At 38.1% G+C, this 15,872-nt stretch overlaps 1 pseudogene; it reads left to right on the forward strand.

Moving 5' to 3' along the window:
* The first annotated feature begins 967 nt into the window (after window positions 1-967).
* LOC113266054 (peroxiredoxin-1-like) overlaps window positions 968-15,872 on the forward strand; it is a 59,514-nt pseudogene continuing 44,609 nt past the window's right edge.

The raw sequence follows: 15,872 nt of genomic DNA on the forward strand, positions 1-15,872 counted from the left end.
AGCCTCAAAGGATTAGATGATGCCCACCCACGCTGGGAAGGGCAATGCGCTTTACTCGGTCTACTGAGTCAAATGCTAATCTCACCCAGAAACACCCTCCCAGACACACCCAGAAATAACATTGAGCCAAATGTCTGGACACCCCATGATCAAGTTGACACATAAAATTAACTATCATATACATTTCATAACTCAATTTTTTAATTTTAGAAAGATCATATATATACATTATATAACACCCTCCATGGTTACTATATATCAATATTTCTACAGTAAGATGTATGCATATTCCCACCAAGTGGGATTTTTAAAAGGTTATAAAGATTATAAACAGCGTCATGTTAATTTAAGTCAGGTATTGCCAAATACATATGCAAGACATACACACACATATAAAGAGATAAAGATATGTTCATCTTTATTTTTTTAAAGAACTTCTTTGATTACAGAATTATAGGTAAGGACTGTAGTCAAAAGCCACATATATTATACTGTGTCTTTTATCGTGCATGGAAAAGAAAGACAATTTGAAGAGGACTTCTTTGGAGAATAAGTGGGAGACACAGGAGAAATAACTGCTCAAGTTTTCCATAGGAACTCTCAGAAGAATGATATGCCCCTTTCATTAAGAGGATATGCTGGACTGGTGCCTAGCTCCTGCCTGGGAAACACAAATGGGAAGAGACAGATCATCTGGAATAAGCATTAGTGACATGGAGATCAGCCTGCATTCCCAAAGTCTATGAGGACAAAATATGCATAAATATTTCTCATGGCGCACACGTGGCCATGTGATTCTTCCAGAGCCTAACCAGTGAAATCACCTAGAGGGGTAGAATAGTGACTCACTTCTGTGGAATCACCACACACTGTGGCTTACAATAATTTATTTCCTCCCAGTTTTGTGGATCGATGGGGCTAACTCACTCGGTCAGCTTGCAGCTTGGATGTGGCAGGATTGAGTAAGATGGCCTCACTCTTACTTCAGGAGGCTCAGCTCCTGATGAGTGATGAGAACATTGGGATGGTGGAGCAGATCTCCCTCACTATCCAACTTGTCTTTCATCTCAAGCATCTTCACATGACTGCAGTATTCCAAGGCGATGAGGCCAAACTCAGAAGTTGCACAACGTCACTTCCAGAACATTCTACTTTATCAAAGCAAGCCAGAAGTCCAACCCACATTCACAGAATAGGGACGTGGATTCTGCCTTGTGACAAGGGGAGCAGCAAAGACTGTGAGGTCATATTTAATATACCACAAGTTGCAAAAGGATTTCAGCTGTGAGGCCCTGCAAGCAAGTCATAAGGCCAAAAGAAGTCATAAGCTGTAAGTCAGAGGAGGGTTCATTCCCCTGAATCAGGAAAATGGATGATGAGTGTCTCCAACAATGGCTGAGTATTCTAAGAAGCAATGAAAATACCCAGAGAAACATCAGCCAAACCCAGAGTCCATGAAGACCCCTGTTCCACACCTTTCACCTTTCCTTCCCCTGCTTCAACAAAGTCAGAAAATGGAGTAAAATGGGAGAGGAAGGGCAGAAACAAAAGTCTGGGAAAGAGAAAAAGGAGCCAGCCCTCTTCTTAAACTTTCTATTTGCAAAAGGCCCCAGCTGGGGAAAAATTTAACCTTATATCAGATTCAAAGTTTGATTATGACATAGTACTGGCTACTTCTAATTATAAGAAGGTTACCTTTGAAACTTAAAATGACCATATTTTTTTTTCCAAAGAGAGAACTGAAAATACATGGATCTGCCTGAATCTTCATTCATGAAAGGGAGTAAGAGACATTACTGAGCAACTATGCAAGGGAAGATGAGAGACAAAAATGATAACACTTTCTGGGTGGCTACTATCACAACTGATGTTGATATTGGAGCTTTAACATGAATATTTGGTAGTGACAAGTGCCACCCATATCCTGTGAGATCTATGGGTTCAACGTATTAATTTTTCTTGAAGGAATAGTGAATGAGAGTACTGTATTACATTAAAAACAGCAAAATGTCCTGAAAATTAGCTTGATCTTTGTCCTTTCCCAGAGTTTCATACGTCATGGTGCTTGCTCAAATCTCCCCTGCTCTCTTCTATGCACGCTACAGTCCATGTGTCTCTTTCCCTGACTCTCCTGTTGATGAAATCACTCTTTTTTTTTTCGTCCAGCAATAGCTCCTTGCCAAGCACACATACACATGCACACATCTGCTTTATAAAATGGAGATTCCCTAAGTGGGAAGAAAAATTTCTCCTACACCAAATTTCAAAACCTAGTTCCATAGGTAATGAAAAAAAAATGAATATAGTAAGAAGGCTGCTCTGATGGCCATGTACAAGCTGAATTCAATAAAAAAGTTTTGAAAGGGAACAGCAGCATTAAAAGGGACCTAAATAGAACAGGAGTGACATTCAGTTATATGCAAATGATAGTTAACTTGACACCAAGAACCATGCTTTGCAGATGAAAAACGATAAATGACTAGTTACAGCTATGGAGAAGAGGGTCTGCTTTTAGAATATGATAACGCTCATAGATCGATATAATTTGAAGTCGTATTTGCATGAATCAAAGTATCAGAAATCAAGGCTTTCTCAAATCTCGATACATTGTGACAGGTCAGGAAAAGCCGATGGCCCTGCATTCTGACAATGCAGTTTAAAGATCTAGATCTTTAAATTGTTTTAAATAATTATCAAAATACTCCAGAGAGGCAAAAACAAGACTCCAATGTATCAAATGATCAATTATCAAGATTTGCCATTCACTGAAAATGCTCCAAAATTGATCGTGGTGAGGCACAGATCTGGGAACATATCATAAACCGCCGAATTATATGATTTTATGTATGTGAACTGTATGGCATGTGGATTAAATCTCAATAAAGTTGTTACCAAAAAAAAAAAAATTGCCATTTACATTGAGAAAAGTCAAATTCTTCATTTAACTTAGGTTATCATACACGTTCAAAATTGCTCAGGTTTATAGAAATATACCATATAAATCATTCAACAGCCAGTACTCGTTAGAAAGTATTAAGAGAGCGTCTAGTATGTAAAAGGAACTCTATCGAGCTCTACGAGATAAGTTACAAGACAGCAGTAAACCTTGCCTTCATATCGTAGTCTAGGATTCTGACAAATAAACAGAAAATTATCAAGCTCCGTGACATGTGCTCCGATAAGGGAAGTACAAGACGTGGAAGGGGGGAGGGAGGGTCCATAAGAGGAGAATTTAATCCATACTTGAGGGAAAGGCGACAGCCAGGGAAACTTCCAGGAAGAAACGGCATTTAAATAAAACCTTTAGGACTCAACATTAAAAAGAATGATACAAATAAAAAGCAAACCCTGATTCACATCAGATGGGATACACGGGCAAATACTGCAGATTTTAAGACATGTGATGCATTTTAAGACTTGAATCCGTGAGGAATACAGGGAAATGTGCCCGGAGACAATACTGGAGAGGTCAGAGCCGCATGTGAAGTCTCCTGGTAATCAGCCACCGGGAGGCAGGAAGCACAGTTTGCAGTTTTCAAAGGTGACTCTGGGTTCTACGCTGAAGGTGGAATGAATGGAGAGAGCCAAGGGAGGAAACGGAGGCCCTAGGAGTACGGGGAATAATGAAACTGGGGTAACAGAAACAGTAGAGGACTCTTTCCCCAGATTACCTCTGTTTTGCCTGAGAAGTGGAAGAAGCTCTGTCTCTGGATAATCCTGATGGGGTCGGGAGCAGGAGAGAGGGCTTTCCAGATCCAGGTTTGCGGACAGCAGTGACGATTTGCTAGTGTCACCATGGAGAGTGTGGTCTAGACCTCACCAAGAAAATACAAAACGGTTACCAGGTAACACTGATTGCTCGATTGTGTGCTGAGACCAGAATTCAGAGTAGAACCATTAAAGTAACGAATTTTGACCCTCTATTCCTCTTTTTTACCCTGAAAACCTGTTCTTCTTTCTTCAGTGACCCCTCTTAATGAATGGGATCAGCAAGCACGCAACTGTCTAAGCCAGAAACATGGGTTCATCTAGGACTCAAATCCTTACTTTCTCTCTCCTTCACAATTCTCAAACTCACCTACTTTCCTGCAATTTCACGGTCTCTACCTTCAGCCCAATCTGGATTCCTGCAGCAGCTTCCCCATGACTTTGCCTTAAGCTTCGCTCTCCCTAGCGTCGAGTCATAATGTGATCCTTTGCTGCCCACGCAGGAGGCTGCCTGAGACTGTTCCAGCCATTCCACAGACGGCTGCCACGGTTGAGGGAGGCAGAGTGCCACGTTAGACGCAGGGTGAGGCCCCTTTCTCCCTCGAACACCTCCTATGCCTCAACTCCTCCCTTACCCATCAGCTACCCATTTTGTGCTCTGCCTACGAACAGGAAGGACTGGAGTAGAATGAGACAATGAGGCTGGCCCTAGACCCGTTACTGAGTGTGACTGAAGGACATGCTTGCTCGTTTTTGCTCTTACTGGGGTCACAGGCAGAATGACTAGAACACGTACTTAAGATGCTCAGTACTGAGTCCACTGGGAAGCCAGTCCAAAATGGGGCATGCCATTTGGGTCTGCCACCACACAGACAGGGGAGAGCACCTGCCACAGTTTTTGAAGGACGGTTTGAAAGTGGGCAGTTCTGTCAAGGTTTGCTGGAACCCGATTCCATCATATCAACTCAGCATCTGGTAGCTTTTTGATGAGTATTTATTTATTCGTTTATCTCTTCAGATACCTTCTATGTGTCAAAATATTTCACCCTGAGAATTCAAATGTGAGTATGACTCTGTCCCTGCCCTCACAGTCTTGGTAGAGAGATAGCTGCAAACAGACAGTTCTAGCAGAGTCTGCAAACGTATTTCAATAGAATCAAGTACAAGTTTCCAAGAGGCCATAGGAAAGGGAACACAGGAGTGGACTTTACACATGTATTTTAGATAACAGAATGTCCAAACTGAATCCTAAATGATTGGCAGGTATTAAGGTCTTTTTATCATGTTCTCCATGCACTACAGCCATGAAAAAATATTCAATTATAAATTATAAAATTAATAATGAAGCACAAATTATACAGTGGGGCTTATTGTTAAGGATATTATATGTAATATCCTATGTTTTTTCTGAAGAATTTCAATATTGGGGATATTATCCACTAATTGTCTTTTATTTTGTGTGTCATGACTGAAAAAACACAAAAGCTCATACTCACGAAAGGCAACGTGCTTATTCTTTTCTTGCCATTTGCTCACACTTGCAATTAACAGTATTATCTTTAGAGGGTTTTTTCAGGAAACTTTTTATGACTCTTGCCCACTGTGTGAGAATTAGTTTATTTAGAATGGGAGCGTATAGGGGCGCCTGGGTGGCACAGCGGTTAAGCGTCTGCCTTCGGCTCAGGGCGTGATCCCGGCGTTCTGGGATCGAGCCCCACATCAGGCTCCTCTGCTATGAGCCTGCTTCTTCCTCTCCCACTCCCCCTGCTTGTGTTCCCTCTCTCGCTGGCTGTCTCTATCTCTGTCAAATAAATAAATAAAATCTTAAAAAAAAAAAAAAAAGAATGGGAGCGTATAACCAGAAAGCCGCCGCACCGGCTATGGATAAACAGCAACGCATCATACATACGGTGTGTGAGCGAGAGCGAGAGATATGCCATGTTGTCTCCTCACGGTGGAAATTCCTCTCTTTCCAAAAGCCCTCAAGGACATCAAGAGCACCAGCAAGGAGATGGAGCAAGATTCTAAAGAATTTCCCTTCTTGAACATGGCCCTTGTTTTTTAATCTCTAAGGTGGAAAGATAGTAAATGACTGCTAAGGCTTACTGTCCTCACACCATTTACTCCCTCCATCTTGAAGAGCTCTTGAATCACCTCTATACCCTATCCCAGCACTTTCCCCATTGAGGCGTGCCCCACTTCTCAGGTATCCACTGATCAAAAGTACTTTTTACTCCACTTTGGGGCCAAGCAGGGAACTGACTAAGGCTGGTAAGCTTGAGAAGAGGGATGGTGAGAAATTAGTAACATCACTTGGGCCACACATTTAAGCCATGTCCTCCAGACCATGTCTGACTTTCGGATATATCTCTCTATCGATTGCACAGCAGGGAAGGAAAGAGTATTATTTATTGGTGTGTCAAAACCACACAATGTACACAAAGCAAAAGGCTCTAACAGTAGTGTATGTTTCAAGGGTGTGTCGAAATTGTAATTAAACATTAGAAAATTGTGTAAATAATATAAAGTAGTGCTTTATAAAATGCATTCATTCAACAACCATTTCCTGAGCCCCCGCCACATGCTGGGCACCAGGGACACAAGGATGAAAAAGAAGAGACACAATCCCTGTAGTCACGGAGCGTGGAGTTTAGTGGCCGAGACAGATAGGAATCAAATAATCAAAAATAAATGTGAAACTACAATGGTGACATTTATTAAGAAGGAATGTTACATGGCGTTTGGAAAGCACATTATGTAACACTCAAGCCAGTCAGGTCAAGAAAGGCTTCCCTAAGGAAATGGAAACCGAGCTTAAATCTGAAGAATGATCTTTCCAGTTGAGGGGACTAATGGATATTCAGTACCCACAATGCAGATCCCAATGACATCATTTCAAAGTTCTGGTCTCTCCTCTTCTGTATGAATTTGTTAAAAACGAAGACAGAACCACAGGTATACAAATATAAGATCACATTAGACTTAAGAAGCTCCTTTGCAGTGCAGACCGCAGGGCAGAATACCTATTCCGGGAGCTCGCTAAGAAAACCTTGCTCGAAATATCACCACCAACGGGACAAAAATCAAATGTCAGTATGGGTCAGCAGCCTGGGAATGTAGGAGTTAGAGAATGAGTATTAGGAAAACAGTTAGGATACGGTAGCTGTACACAGGAGTATATAAAACATTGGAAAGAGAAACTAATTTCAACCTTTCTGACATGTATGGGTTTTTCGGAATTCCAGTGAGTCCCTGTGTTTGGGCATAGCCTTAAAGAATGTTTTCATGAACTCCTACAGACTTACCTTGGCACATAAATGCTAAACTATGGTTATTTCCTAGGATGAAACTGTTTCTCCATCTGCACACGCAGCTCTATCCAGCAAATCACCGAACCCTAAAGCAAACCGAGAAAAGCCGTGACCTACGCAAAACAAAACTGGAAACTTTTTCCAACAAATGCATGCTTAGAAAAACAACTTCTAAAATAAGTGCTCCATATATGCCAGGGTGTTACCATGGTTCAGTTGTGGTATTTATTTGTTCCTTTAAGGTATTATTAATTTTCCTATGTTTAAATTCCCTATACAGTTGCAGACTGCAAGATTATTTTGATTATGTAATCAATTATAAATGCAATAAAATGCTATTTTGAAAGTATCGCCCCCGTGCATGTTACTGCTCCCCAAAGGACCTAAATAATTTTTATCAATGTGCATTTCCTCCAAATGCTACTTACCAAATGAGAAATTTAAGCTAAAAAAGAACTTTAATAAAGCCAAGTTTAAAATTGTTGTGCTTCATGTAATGCAAACATGACATTTAAATTAATAGCATCTATCTCCATCCCTTAGGACATACGGTATCGTTTTTAAAACTACAGGTGGTGTATATTTACTTCTGTCTTTCTTTCTGATGTGGACGCACTGTTAATGGGAATTTTTAAATAGTGTTCTTGCAGTTACTCTACTTCATTCCCACCATGTTGAATTTAAAAATTAATAGGGACTCAGTAAAGCCCATTACATCATTAAGGAACTATCAAGAAAATAAACAGTGATACATAAGCTTCACTCTGTGAGCAAATAATACCCATGATGCCTTTCTTTTCCAAACCAGTTCTCATCATGAAAAGGGAAACATATGCAAAATGTTTTTCACCCGTGTCAAGAAGTATCTCAGCTTCTGGGACGTTTTGTAAGCTTTATAAGCAAGAGAAATATTGCATATAAATGATATCACACCCTACGTTTTAGCTAGTTATGCCTAAATCCTTTGTTGATTACAGGCCATATAACTTCAGGCAGACAAAAGAAAAATAATCCCTATCATGTTGAATGCCCGTCTGCGGTGTTTATGAGTACCGCCTGCTGTGTTAAATGACTCAAACATCTGTCAGGTGTGCTGCATTATAGCCACAGGAAAATCTCAGTACAGGGTGTGTGCCAGGCAAAATGCTTTGTCTAAGACCTTGTCAATCCTGCTGATGGATGAGTTCAGTATTCTAATGAGTAAGATTCGAAATATGTTTCTACTTTGCCAGATCTCTGGAGCACATCAGGAGGCACAAAGCTCAGACGATTGGAAAGAGTCAGATCATTTTTAAAGGACAGTACTTCTCCTGACTCATACAAATGTGTGGGTTTTAAGCTATCCTGGTGAGATGGTCTCCTACCCCTTGGTAATCCTTTTTTTAATAAGCTTCATTTAACAGACTAATTTCCGTTTACTCAAAACAAATTAATTCCAAACAATTTGCAAAGGCTACCGTACTTCTGAAAAGCATTAGTTACTGTTAGCTTTACATTTTGCATAGCACAATGTCTGCAATCAAGGGGTTTGCAGACACATTATTTAGTGAATCTATTTTAAGCTGTGCTAGCCGTCACTAAATGAGATGATCTTGTCTTGGTGGGAGGATATATACGTGTTCCATGTAGATAACTGAGAAGTAATAAATCCAACCACTTTTCTCATGGCCTTTCATAGTCTGATATAACAATGAAGGTTTTTTTTAATTGACTTTGAGGAGAGCATTATAGTAAACCTATTGTCTATTATATATCAACCATTTGCTTAAAAACTGCACGATATTCATATCATAGTCTACATAAAGGTTTAAGTCCTGTCCTATTAATAATGTAATGGAGGTTCATATTTTGTAAAGTTGACATTCAAAGTTTACTATTTTTAAACTCTACATAACGTCTAACATGAAATCTAGTAAATTCTATTCCAAACAAGACAAAAACACATCGTTCATGGAGATATAGTGAGATGAACAAATAAAAACAATGAGCCATCAGTTAGAAATTACAAATCACTGTATGGTGACTAACATAATATAATTTAAAAAATTTTAAAAAAAAGAAATTACAATTCAGGTAATCTGGGTGGCTGTCGGTTAAGTGCCTGTCTTCAGTTCAGGTCATGGTCCCAGAGTCCTGGGATCGAGCCCCGTGTGTGTGGGCTCCCTGCTCAGCGGGCAGTCTGCTTCTCCCTCTCCCTCTGCCACTACCCCCTGCTTGTGCTCTCTTGCTCACACTTTCTCTCTCTGTCAAATAAATAAATAAAATCTTTAGAAAAAAAATTACAAATCAATCTTTCTCTATTCAAAATGTTATACTACTTAATGTAACTTAGTGAGAAAAACTCACTAGGAGCATTATTTCTTTCCAAGAAAACAACTAATTTCAGCTAATGCCCTCAAAAATTCTGTAACCTATGTATTAGCCTTTACACGTAGGCCAACACAGTTCTGAGGCAAGTGACTGAGCAATACAAAAATAGGAATTTTAATAGCATTTATGGGTAGTAAATATAGAGATTATTCACTAATCACAAAAGGAGATTTTTCTGGGTTATTTATTGATTCACCCATTCGCTGATTTATTCATATTACCACAAACACTACAGAAAGAATACTGAAAGTTCTAAATATCTAGACAGATTCTACCATTTTGCTGATTGGGTCAATTCATGGATTAAAATTATAGGGTATACTAATCAGCAAACAATATTTATGCCATGATAAGACTCAATTTTTAGTTTTCAAATCTTTTTACCGATTAAAGTTACATAGATATAGATACGTATTTACTGTAGATCATTTAGAAAAACATTAAAATAAAGATAGGAATTAAAATAAAGCAATCCACAACCCTACCACACACAGTTACCCTCCACTACAGTGCAGATTCCTAAATCAGCTGACAGACACATATAGTCCGTATCTGATCCTTGTGGTCTGTACCAATGAAATACAAACAAAATATCAGTTGTAGAAAGACGAATAAGGGACTTAATCAGGCAATTCAAAAAAGGGGCTAACCAGATGGCCACCATGAAAGAGGTGGCAAGCTTCATTAGACATGAGGGAAATAAAATTTGAAACAATTTAATATTCTCTAGAATGGCTACATGAAAAGAAGAGAAAATTCCAAGTGCTGGAAAGGATTTGGAGAAACTGAAACTTGCTTACAGTACTAGTGGGAGTACATATTGGTATAACGACTCTGAAAATTGGTAGGCAGGGTCTCCTAAAGCTAATTACATGCATAGTTTATGATTCAACAATTAATCTCATAGTTATAAATACACTTGACAGGGGTGCCTGGGTGGCGCAGTCGTTAAACGTCTGCCTTCGGCTCAGGGCGTGAGCCTGGCGTTATGGGATCGAGCCCCACATCAGGCTCTTCCGCTATGAGCCTGCTTCTTCCTCTCCCACTCCCCCTGCTTGTGTTCCCTCTCTCGCTGGCTGTCTCTATCTCTGTCGATTAAATAAATTAAAAAATCTTTTAAAAAATAAATAAATAAATACACTTGACAGAAACAAAAATATGTATGTTCACCAAACTCATGTACAAGAACATAGAGAAGCTCTATTCACAACAGACCCAAACTGGAAACATTCCAAACACCCAATAGCAGTAGAATAAATAAATAGCAGTATAGTGATAAATGATATTCTCTTCACCAGTAATAATGAACAAACTATACCCAAAACAACATGGAAGTGTTTCAAACATACTGCTGAGTAAAAGAAGATAGATATCAAAGTTTAAGCAAGTGGAAGTACTGGGGAATTAAAAAAAAAAAAAAAAAGCACGATGTTCTCCCCAGATCCTGCACCCGTCTCCCCTATGGAACAAAGGCCTTAAACTGCTAGGAGAAGGGCAGCAAATCTTATTGCCCTTTAAAGTACATTAATTTATACATTAAATGCTTACTTAGATGAGAGGGAAAAAAACCCTCAAATCAATATTCTAAAGTTTCCACTCTGAGAAATTTGAGAATAAAAGGGAAAATTAAGCCCCAAGCAAGTAGAAGAAAGAAAGTAAGTAAAAGCAGAAGTCAATGAAAATGCAAGCAACAAAAAGTGCGAAAAATACATAAAACACTTGTTCCTTGGTGGGGCAGAGTGGGGGGAAGATCAGTGAAACCGGTAAACCTCTAGCCAGGCAAACCAAAAAAAGAAAAAAGAAAAAAAAAAGAAAAGAAAAGAAAAAGAGAGAGAGAATACATTATGAATGTCAGAAATCAAAGAGACAATATCATGGCAGGTTAATAAGAACACTACAAACAACTCTACACCCATAAAATTAACGACTTAGATGACGTAGTAAAATTCTTTGAAAGATCCAAACTCTGAAATCTCACTGAAAAATTAAATGGCGTATTCCTAAGTTTATTAAGAAATTGAATTTATACTGGAAAACTCTCCAACTAAGCCAGCTGCAGGCCACATGGTTTTATTAGTGATTTTTCATTAACTGATCAATGTAATACCTTTGTTTTAGTGCGTTTCTGTTTTACGACACGTTATTTAATACATATTGTTCATCCATTGACTGAACTCACTGACCAACAGCAGTATCCTTCTGCCCTGAGCAAAGGTTCCTCTCTCACATGGTTCCTTCTGTAAGTCCTGTCACTTAGGAACACCAGACAGCATTTCAGCAGTATACTGAGGAGGGCGTTTGAAACAGGAAAATCACCAACAAAAAGCACAAACATGTGAATAACATGAAAATAAGCAGACCATGAAAAGCTGCTTGTTTACGGTATGAGAGCTCAAACAGGAAAGCAAAGCATCACCTTGTTTGACCTCTGCTGTGACCCTGCACACTGGGGCACTCAAATTTTTTACTGTGCATGTCTGAAAATGTTGCAAAAGTACCATAAATGTTGATTTGGGGGTTAGAGATAAATTTTAGCAAGTAGGCAAATTCACAAACAGAGAATCTAGAAATAATGAGGATTGACTGTAATTCACTGTATCAACAGAATAAGAAGAAAAACCCTGTTATTATCTCAATAGATGGAGAAAAAGCTTTTGACAAATTCAACACCCCTTCATGATAAAACTTTGAGCAAACTGGTAATAGAAAGGAACATCATCAAGTTGGTAAAGAGCACCTACCAAAAAACTACAGCTCAAATTATCCTTAGTGGTAAAAGACTAAATTCTTCGCTTCCCTACAATTGGGAACCAGACAGGGATTTCTGCTTTCACCACACCTGGTCAACATCTTACGGGTTGTCCTACTCAATGCAATAAAGCAGGGCAAAAAAAGACGCAGATTAGGAAAGAAGAAATACAACTGTTCCTAGTCTCAGAAAACAAGACTGTCTACCTAGAAAACTCCAAAGAATTTTTATTTTTATATCTTATTTTAATTCAATTAACTAACATATAGTGTATCATTAGTTTCGGATGTAGAGTTCAGTTATTCATCACCTGCATTTAACACCAGTGCTCATCCTACCATGTGCTCTCCTTAAAGAATCTTAAAAAAAAAAAAAAAAAAAAAAAAGTCATGCTAAAAAGCAAGTTTATCATGGTTGCAGGCTACAAAAACAATATGAAAAGAATAATTTTGTTCTATATAGTAGCAATGAACAATTGGAAATTGAGATAAAAGTTAAAATTTACAGTGGCACCAAATATCTTATAACACAGGTATAAATCTTACAAAATATGTGCAAATCTTTATGCATAAAATTGTAAAGGATTAATTAAAGAAATCAAATAAAATTTTAATTAGTGGAGCAATATATACCATGTTTCTGGATTTAAAAACTCTAGAGCGTTAACATGGCAATTCTCCCCCAGCTCATGTATAGTATCATTTCAGTCAAAATTTCAACAGGTTGTTTTTTTTTTTTTAATAGACAAGTTGTTTCTAAAATCTTTATGTGAAGGCAAAGGAACTAGAATAGCCAAAACAATTCTGAAAAAGAACAAATTTGGAATACTTAACACAACCTGATTTCCATTCTTACCATAAAGATACAAGGCAGTGTGGTATGTGGCTTGGGGTGGAGGTGGGAAGGACATCAAAGGAGCACACTAGAAAGTCCAGTAATAAATACACTCCTGTATAGGCAATTAATTTCCACAAAGATGAAAAGTAAATTAGATAGAGAAAAGACTTTCTGTTTAACATGTGTTTCCAGCATATGCAAAAGGATGAATCGCTCTTCATTCTTCACATTCAACACAGAAAATTTACCCAAAAGGGATGATAGACCTAACTTAAAAACCTAAAACCATAAAAATTAATGGTGCCTAATGTAATCAGCCAAGTAATCTATATCTTTGTTGATTCTTTTTTGTGAAATTGTACCCTCAATACCTGAGAGAGATGTGTTTTTAAAAAAAAAAATCACCCAGAATTTTGTATTTGTCTATTTTTCCATTAAGTCTGTCAGCGTTTCCCCCCCAACTTTATTTTATCTTATTTTTAAGTTTTTATTTAAATTCCAGTTAGTTAACACACAGTGTAACATTAGTTTCAGGTGTACAATATAGTGACTCAACACTTTCTTACGTCACCCGGTGCTCATCACAGCAAGTCGCCTTAATCCCCATCATCTATAAATCTGTCAGTTTTTGATTCATGTATTTTGAAGCTCTGCTATTAAGTGCATATACATTTATAAATTATTATAATTCCTCAATATATAAACATAATTATCATTAGGAAACGTGCCTTTTTGTCTCTTGGAACCTTCCTGGTTTTGAAGTCTTTTCTCACATTAGCATAGCTACTCCCACTCTCCTAGGCTTACCATTTGCACGGTATGCATCTTGCCTACCTTGTGGATTCACCCTCTCTGTGTCTTTGTATCCAACTGTATCTCTTGCGAACACCACCCAGCGGCTTCGGGTTCTTGTCTTCTCGCCCACACTGAGAAACAGTCTCTTTGTGCCCATCCCCCATCCCCTCTGGCAACCATCAGTTTCTTCTCCGCATTTACAGGTCTGTGTCTGCTTTTTGTTTTTTTAGATTCCACATATAAATGAAATCATATGGTAGTTGTCTTTCTCTGACTTACTTCACTTAGCACAATCCCCTCTGTGTCCATGCATGTTGCTGCAAATGGGGAGATCTCATTCTTTTTTATAGCTGTGTCATACTCCATTAGAGATGAAAAACAGTCTTTTGATTGGAGCGTTTTGCCCATCTTACCTGAAGGTGTTATTGACATGGTTGCATTTAGATATGCCATTTTGTTGTTTTTCTATTTGCCATCTATTTCCTTTTAGCCTGTTCTTTCTCCTTTCCTGCCTTATTTTATGTTAAATTATTTTGAGTATTTCATTTTCTCTCTTGGCCTACTAGCTTTAACTCTTTGCATTTCCTTTTAGTGTGTGCGGGGCATTACAACATCCATCTTGAATTTAGCACAAACCTCTTAGAGTTACCGTTTAATTATTTAAGTTAAATATTGGAAACTTGGAGCAATATTTCTACAGTTTTCCCACATTCCTTGTGTTACTGTTGCCATACATATTACATCTATTTTGTCTATATTTTATAGACCCAATATTCAGTTATGACTTTGGCTCTGAGCCACCATACACCTTTTAAAATACTTGATAGAAAAAGGAAATCTTTTATATTTACCAACATATTTATTATTTCCTGTGCACTTCATTTCTTCTTACAGATCTGAGTTACCATCTGTGTCCTTTCCCTTCAGGCGGAAGCACTTCCTTTAGAAATTTAAAGCATGTACGCTAGATTCAATGGATATAAAATTATTAATGGACAATTTCAACAATTTGAACATGTCTTTCCATACTGATAAGAAGTCAATCGTTAACTGTACTGCTGTCCCCTTGCATGTAATTCGTTATACTTCTCTAGCTGCTTTCAGTGTTTTTCTTGATCGGTGACTTTCAGTGGTTTGACTAAAATATGCCTAAGTAAGATTTTCTGTTTTCATCTTGCTTGAGTTTTACTAAAAATTCTTTAATCTTCATTTTTACATTTATCCCCACCAATTTGGGAAGGTTTTGGCTATTGTAACTTTAAGATTCTCTTGAAGCCTTGAGACTCTCTCTCCTCCCTCCTGAGACTCAGACTCTCAGTCTCCCTCCCCCCTCCTAGAACATAAATTACACATATGTTGGACTGTTGGACATTGTTCCACAGCTCCCTAAGGTTCTGCTTAGTTTTTTTTAAATAAACTTTCTTCTGATTTCCATATTAGGTAATTTTTACTGATCTAATTTCAAGTTTAGTAATATTTTTTTCTACCACCTCCAAACCTTGAATCTATCCATCTATTTTTCCTTTTAATTATTGTACTTCACAGGTCTAGAATATTTTTTTTCAATTTTTTCTGTTTCTATGTTGGTCATTTCCCTCACTCTTCACTCAGAAGATCAACGTTTCCTTTATTATTTGAGCATATTTGCCTTTAATCTTTTGAACATATTTATAATAACTCTTTTGATATCTTCATTTGCTCAATCTAGTTTCTGGACCCACTACTGATTACTTTTTTGACTCCTAAGCATACATCACTTTTTCGCATTTTTTTGGTAGGTCTAATAATTTTTAGTTGAAAATGACGGTGTAGATATTGCCATCTGTAGTCTTCTTCTGAGGATTGTTTTTTGTTGCTTCCTTTGTTTTCTGTATTTTGTTGTTGCTCTTAATACACAATTAGCTGTTCCAGAGTCCAGTGTAAGCTCAACCTCACTGCATCTTGCAACAGGTGATATCTCTAGCTTTTACAAATTCCCAGAGCTACGCTTTTTAGCCTGAAAGTGTCCCCTGCATCTGCTAGTTGAGCAATTAGCCAAGCCAAGTATTTGAGCAGAGTATAGACGTGGATTTGAGGGTTCACTGTCTCTAGGATCACATGGC

This window comes from Ursus arctos, unplaced genomic scaffold, assembly GCF_023065955.2.
Source record: "Ursus arctos isolate Adak ecotype North America unplaced genomic scaffold, UrsArc2.0 scaffold_37, whole genome shotgun sequence".
NCBI lineage: Eukaryota > Metazoa > Chordata > Mammalia > Carnivora > Ursidae > Ursus > Ursus arctos.